The sequence below is a fragment of the Elaeis guineensis genome, chromosome 16, assembly GCF_000442705.2.
Source record: "Elaeis guineensis isolate ETL-2024a chromosome 16, EG11, whole genome shotgun sequence".
In the NCBI taxonomy this organism is placed as follows: domain Eukaryota; kingdom Viridiplantae; phylum Streptophyta; class Magnoliopsida; order Arecales; family Arecaceae; genus Elaeis; species Elaeis guineensis.
In genome coordinates, this window is record NC_026008.2 from 26,595,411 (window position 1) to 26,602,750 (window position 7,340).

Genomic DNA, 7,340 nt, shown 5'->3' on the forward strand with positions numbered 1-7,340 from the left:
TAATGGGGTTTGAGTGATCACATGAAATATTATACAAATATCTCTGCCAGAAAGGAGGTCATGCCTACCACTCCTAAGGAAGAAGAGTTTTGTCACTAATTGATGTAAGATCCTCATTTCAATTGATAAAATTTTGGCTTCCAATTTATTCAAACTTCCCGAGTAGGTTCCTCCTAGAATTACACTGATCCCCTCTTCCTTTACTGGGAGTTCCATGTAAGAGTATCCCTCACAGGGCAAATGAAGTATCTCTCCCAAAATAATAGGGTCCAGACAGATATCAACTCCCTTAACTGTAGAAGTTACTGTTCCATTGCCATAATGCAGATTTTGATAAAATTCTCTAACCAGGTCTACAAAAGTTACTTCCTTGAGAGAGCAGTAAAAATCCCAACCCTGATTTTTTATCTTTGTTCCAAAGGTAAAACCTTCTTTTTCAAAGAATCTAAAATCCATATTTTTTTCGGTTTCAACCTTCCTATCAGATAGAGGGATTTTGCTAGGGCTAAGGGAAGACTGAGAGGGACCTTGAGCTGACACTGAAGCCGGAATGGGAGCAGTGGAGGACTGAGCAGCTTGCCTTTTCCTGCGGACACTTTCTTCCAGCTCACGGACCGATTTTCTTCTTTGAGAGAGCTTCATCTTTGGGGCCATTTTCACCACAACAGCAGGCAGGGAGACTCGGAGGATCAAATGGATGAGTAGAAGAAGGGTTACAAGAGGATGGAGAGGGATTTTGGCGAAGAGAAGAGGCGGTTTTGAGAAGAACGGTGGAGGCTAGGGCACGCTCCAACCGCTTCAATCAAAGGAGAAAGATGCGAAAATCTCCTTTCCCAGGCGGTGATTTGAGGTGGAGAGGAGAAGGGAGAATGTTCTTGAGCTTAATCCTTGGTTTTGGAGAGAATGAGGATAAGGATGACGGGTCTTGGAGGGAGGAAGACGAAGAGAATGAGTCGGCTCATGAACAGGTTTAAGATAAAAATGAATGAACCCGTGGGATATTGGCCGAAAATTACAAGTTTGCCAATGGGTCGACCCTAGGGGGTCGACTAGGATCGACCCATGAATCACAAAAATTCAGAAAAAATATGAATAAATTCCAAAAAAATTTAAAATTTTGGGAGAAAGAATTTTGCTCAAAGATAAGTTATGAGAATGATAATCTTGCGCTTTTAGGACCAAGAGAGATGATGAAAATTGATCTCAAATTGATTCCTTGGAAATGGAGACACATTTAGGCATAAGGATCAAGAATTTCTAGATTTCTCCTAATTTCACAGAATCTATCCTCACTAAGGGCCTTTGTAAAGATATCAGCTAATTGATTTTCAGTGCAAACATATTCAAGAGTTATATCTTTGTTTTGAACATGTTCTCTTATAAAATGATGTCTTATTTCAATATGCTTAGACCTTGAATGTTGAATTGGATTTTTAATTAGATTTATGGCACTTGTGTTGTCACATCTTATGGGTGTTTCATTAAGTTTGATTCCAAAATCTTCGAGTTGTTGCTTAATCCACAAGATTTGAGCACAACAACTTTCGGCTGCAATGTATTCGGTCTCAGCTGTAGACAGTGTACCGAATTTTGTTTCTTGCTAAACCAGGAGATTAGATTAACTTCAAAAAATTGACAAGTTTCACTTGTACTTTTTCTATCTAATCTACATCCAGCAAAATCAGCATCTGAATATCCTAATAAATCAATTAGTGAGTCCTTAGAGTACCATAACCCTAGAGTTTGAGTACCATTCAAGTATCTAAGGATTCTTTTAACAGCATTCAAATGAGATTCTTTAGGATTAGATTGATATCTAGCACACAAACAAACACTAAACATGATATCAGGCCTACTTGCAGTTAAATATAATAGAGAGCCAATCATACCTCTATAGTATTTAAGTCTACACATTTACCTTCATCATCCTTGTCAAACTTACATGAGGGGCTCATGGGTGTCCCAATTGGTTTAGAGTTCTCCATTCCAAATCTTTTGAGTAGTTCCTTGGTGTACTTGCTTTGGGTGATGGAGATTCCCTCTTTTGTTTGTTTGATTTGGAGTCCGAGGAAGAAGGTAAGTTCTCCCATCATGCTCATCTCGAACTCCCCCTGCATGAGCTTAGCAAAGTCTTGACAAAGAGATTCATTAGTAGACCCAAAAATTATGTCATCAACATAAATTTGTATTACTAACATATCATTTTGATTTCTTTTAATAAAGAGGATTGTATCTACATTACCTCTTGAAAAACCATTATTTAGTAAAAATTTGCTTAGCCTATCATACCAAGCTCTAGGTGCTTGTTTTAATCCATATGAAGCTTTATTTAATTTAAAAATATGATTAGGAAAAGCATGATTTTCAAATCCTGAGGGTTGTTCTACATAGACTTCTTCAGCAATATATCCATTCAAAAATGCACTTTTGACATCCATTTGAAATAATTTGAATTTCATAAAGCAAGCATATGCAAGTAAAAGTCTAATGGCTTCTAATCTAGCAACAGGTGCAAAGATCTCATCAAAATCAATTCTTTCTTCTTGATTATAACCTTTAGCAACCAATCTTGCTTTATTTCTTATTACATTACCATGTTCATCTAATTTGTTCCTAAAGACCCATTTTGTGCCAATTATTGAATAATTTTTAGGTCTTGATACTAAAGTCCAAACATTATTTTTTTCAAATTGATTAAGTTCCTCTTGCATTGCATTAATCCAATTATGATCATTTTCAGCTTCTTCAATAGTTTTTGGTTCAAGATGAGATACAAAAGCATAATGATTAAATACATCTCTAAGTGAAGAACGAGTTTTTACCCCATGCATAGGATCACCAATAATCAACTCCTTAGGGTGATTGTGAACATACCTCCATTTCTTGGGTAGGTCATTTGTACCTTGAGGTTGTTCTTGAATTTCTTCACCTCTCTCATCTTGTTTGTCTTCTTGTTCCTCGTCCTCTTGAGTTGTTGAATCTTTCAGAGTGATCTCCTTCATTCCTTCTATTAGAGGATCTGCATCATCAACACCCTCATTCTTCCTTGAAGGAAGATCGTTAGATTCATCAAAAACAACATGTATGGACTCCTCTACTACTAAAGTTCTTTTGTTAAAAACTCTAAAAGCTTTACTAGTGGAGGAGTAACCAAGAAAGATCGCTTCATCTGATTTTGCATCAAATTTACCAAGTCTTTCTTTGCCATTATTTAGTACAAAACATCGGCAACCAAAAATATGAAAATATGCAATATTCGATTTTCTTTCTTTCCAAAGTTCATAGGGGGTTTTCTTTAAAATTTGTCTAATCAAAGCATGATTTAAAATGTAACATGCTGTGTTAATTGCTTCCGCCCAAAAATATCTTGGAAGGTTGCTTTCACAAAGCATGGTACGGGCCATTTCTTCTAAGGTTCTGTTTTTCCTTTCAACTACTCCATTTTGTTGGGGTGTCCTAGGAGCAGAGAAGTTATGGCCAATTCCATTTTCATCACAAAAGTTTTCAAAGTTTTGATTTTCAAATTCAGTTCCATGATCTCTTCGAATATTTTGAATTGAAAATTCTTTTTTATTAGTGACTTTTCGGTAAAATTTAGTGAAAATATGAAAAGGATCGAGGCAATCTTTTGTGATGATACTTTAATAATAATTATTTAGATAATGAATAATGAAGATGGATCTTAAATTTTAAAATTATACTATATTCAAAAAAAAATATGAAAAAAATTATATTCTGCTTCTATAGTAGCGGTTGAGCTGTAACAGCTGCTATAGGTTCTATTGTAGTGATTTTTAACACCACTGTCATAGTCTATAGTAGTGGTTGCCATAGGATCTATTGATCTATGGCCACGATTTTTAAAAACTGTTGCCCTAGGTTTCACTAATTATTTGGCCTCACGCCCCTCCCTCCTTCATTTTGCATGTCATTTCATCTTAATTCCCCCCTCTCTCTCTCTCCTCTCTACTTAAGAACCCTACCCTCCCCATGCCGGCCCACTCTGCCAAGCCGGCCCTGGCCCCCTTTAGCCCCACCTCCCTCGACCCCGGCCCTCTTGGCCCTGCCTCCCTCGGTCTCAGCCCCCTTTGGCCCCGCACCCTACCTCCCTTGGCCCCGGCTCCCTTTGGCCCCGACTCCCTCGACCTCAGCCCCCTTTGGCCCTGCCGCCCTCGGTCCCGACCCTCTTTGGCCCCACACCCCACCTCCCTCAGCTCTGGCCCCCTTTGGCCCCACCTCCCTCGGCCCCAGCTCCTTTGGCTCCACTGCCGCATTCCTTGATCGAAGGTAAAGCCCCTCTTTTCATTTCTCCATGCCTCCTCCCCCTTCTCCTCCATCCATTGGAGTTCTTTGGTGTGGAAATCCTCTATGCAGTGCTTGGTAAGGCTCTATAATTGCTCTATTTGTCATGGGGATTTATGGATTTGGTGGAGTTTGGATGCTTTAGAAACTTCGTATCATATGATTTTTGATTTATTATCTTCTGTTCTTTTGTGATTGCTTTGAGGTTGTGCATGCTCTCCTCTTTTTTATTTGCATTTTTTTTCTCTTTTTGAATATAATATTGAGGTTACATAAATCATTAGATAAGTTAAAACAAAGTGAGAGCTCAAGATTTTTCTAATATTTTCAATGATAAGCTCTCTGGTGGCTCTAAAATCAGAGAATATTAATAAACATATCCAAAATCAACTATGACTTAGCAAGTTAATTTGAGTATTTAATATTAAAATAATCTCAAAAAATATCAAAGATTGATTAAGAGATCGGATTGAATATAGTTGATCCTCCTAATGATTTTTGATCTTTTAATGAAAATTCATCTTGGATATGTCTCATGGTTAGAGAATCCATGAAGAACAAAATAACATTTCTATTATTTTTCTTTAAGAATCTAGAAATAAGTTCTTCAAATTTATCATTTTTTTAGTTAAAATAAATTAATAATTTTTTAGAATAACAAATTTTTTGATATTTTTTCTTGTCACTAAGGAAATTATTGCTTTTAGAATTTTTTTTTTGGGTCATGCCAGTAGGTTCTGGATTGTGCCTGTGGGTTTTGGGCCGTCAGATTCTGGGCCGTGCCAGCAGGTTCTGGGCCGTGCCTCTTTATGAAAAGTATTTTCTTTTCTTTTCTTTCTTTTTTTATAAAGAGACTGTGATGATTTCGAACGAAAAATGGTTAATACTTAGCATGATTTTAGTGATATTTCTCTTTTATTTTTTCTCTTCATTTGTAAATATTTTAACAATTTCAAATGGCAAGGCGATCTTGGATGGCCTGCAGCTATTTAGCAGGCAACCGTTCGCAGTCGATTTGGTTTAGTTGTAGCGGATACCGAAAGTAACGTTGCAATGCATGATTAAATGGTGAATCTGAGCCTCCTTTGTACTTTTATTTTCTTTATTTTTTTAATTTTTTATTCTTTTATATTGTATAGAACCATAGATTCATTTTTTGATTAATGTATATATTCTATAACATTCGTACATTTATATATTTTTGTATGGATAAAAAAATTATATATATTGGTCTATTGATTGTCCACTATGGATAGTTTAAAAAATACAAGTAATTCTATAGGTCATTACCGTAATCAAACGGTATGCTGAAGGTTCGAAAAAAATTTCAGATAGCATTTTTCTTTTGTTCTCCCTATATAGGAAAACTAAAGAGAAATGCTACTAAAATTTTTTTCGATCTCTATTATATATTGTTTGATTATTATAATTGATTTATAAAATTAATATAATTTTTGAATGGAATAGGACCTATCTTTACCGAATAGTTGATGATAGGATGCATTTATTATATATCTAAAAATGATATTTAATATATTTTTGTTCCTTCAAATATTTATTTATAATACATGCAATATTTGGTTAGTCCTTCTCAACTTGTTATGATTGAAATAACATATTCTATTTGCCGATGTAATGATGTTATGAATTCTAAGCATTGGTATATATGCGTAAATTATGAGTATTTACTATCAAATTATCCTGATGTTATTATGTTGTATCCCATTTTCACATATGATTTAATTGCAGTATCACCATTTTTATAATGAATAAGGGGTGGATGAAGTTGAGTAGATCTCATCAGAATATGAGGTTGGACTTAAAAATTTTCTTAATTTTGCTATAAAAAAATTTGGAGATCATGGACTTATCCAATATCCTTATAAGAAGTGTATGAATGGGCTTTGACTACCTTGTCAAGATGTAAATGATCACCTCACTATTTATGACTTTAAACCCGACTATGAAATTTGTTGGGATCAACATGGTGAGTGCAGGCCGCAAGGAGGTGATCAACATGATGGGAGAATGGAATAAATGGCTCATGATATCTTTTCATTTATTGGCCATAATGATGGTGCATCTATGTCCATGCCTGATCCCGTGGTTGGTGAAATGACAAACAATGAGGATATAGAGAAAGTCCACAAGTTGATAGAGGATGCTAATGTTTCGTTGTATCTCAGGTGTGAAAAGATGATGAAGTTTAAATTTTTAATCTAGTTATATCATACGAAATATTCCAATGGGTTCAGTAATAATGGAGTAAACTGTATATTAGAGCTTTTTGAGAGATATTCTTTCAGACAATGCTCAAATCCTGAAGAATAATTATGAGGTATTGAAGATTATTGAACAGTTAGACTTTACTTACAACAAGATATATGTTTGCCCTAATGATTGTATGCTCTATTGAGAGGGGGATGCCAACTGAAATGAGTGCATGAGGTATGATGTATCAAGATAGAACTAGAACAAAGACGGCACATCGACTCGTGTTCCTCAAAAATTGATGTAGCATCTTTCTTTGATGTCGAGACTACAAAAATTGTTTATGTCGACAAGGATATCGAAGGATATGAGATGACATGAAGAGGAGCAAACAAAAAATGATGTATTAAGGCATCCAGCCGATGGAGAGGCATAGTAAAAGTTTAATGAAGTACATCCCGACTTTACACAAGAGATACGCAATGTGAGGTTGAGCTTGTCATGCGATGGTTTTAATCCGTTCAAGTACATAAATACTAACCACAATGTATGGCTAGTGTTTACTTATGTTTACAACCTCCCACCACGGATGTGTATGAAAAAACCCTTCGCTTTCATGACAGTGCTCATCTCTAGACTGATGAAGGTAGGGAATGGCATTGATATCTATTTGCAGCCTCTTATTGTCGAGCTGAAATAGTTGTGGAGCATTCAAGATGTTCCAACTTTTGATGTTTTGATGAATGAGTCATTCTCCATGCTTGCGGTGCTTATGTGGATAATAAATGACTTTCCAGCTTATGCCCTAATGTCAGGTTAGAGCACGA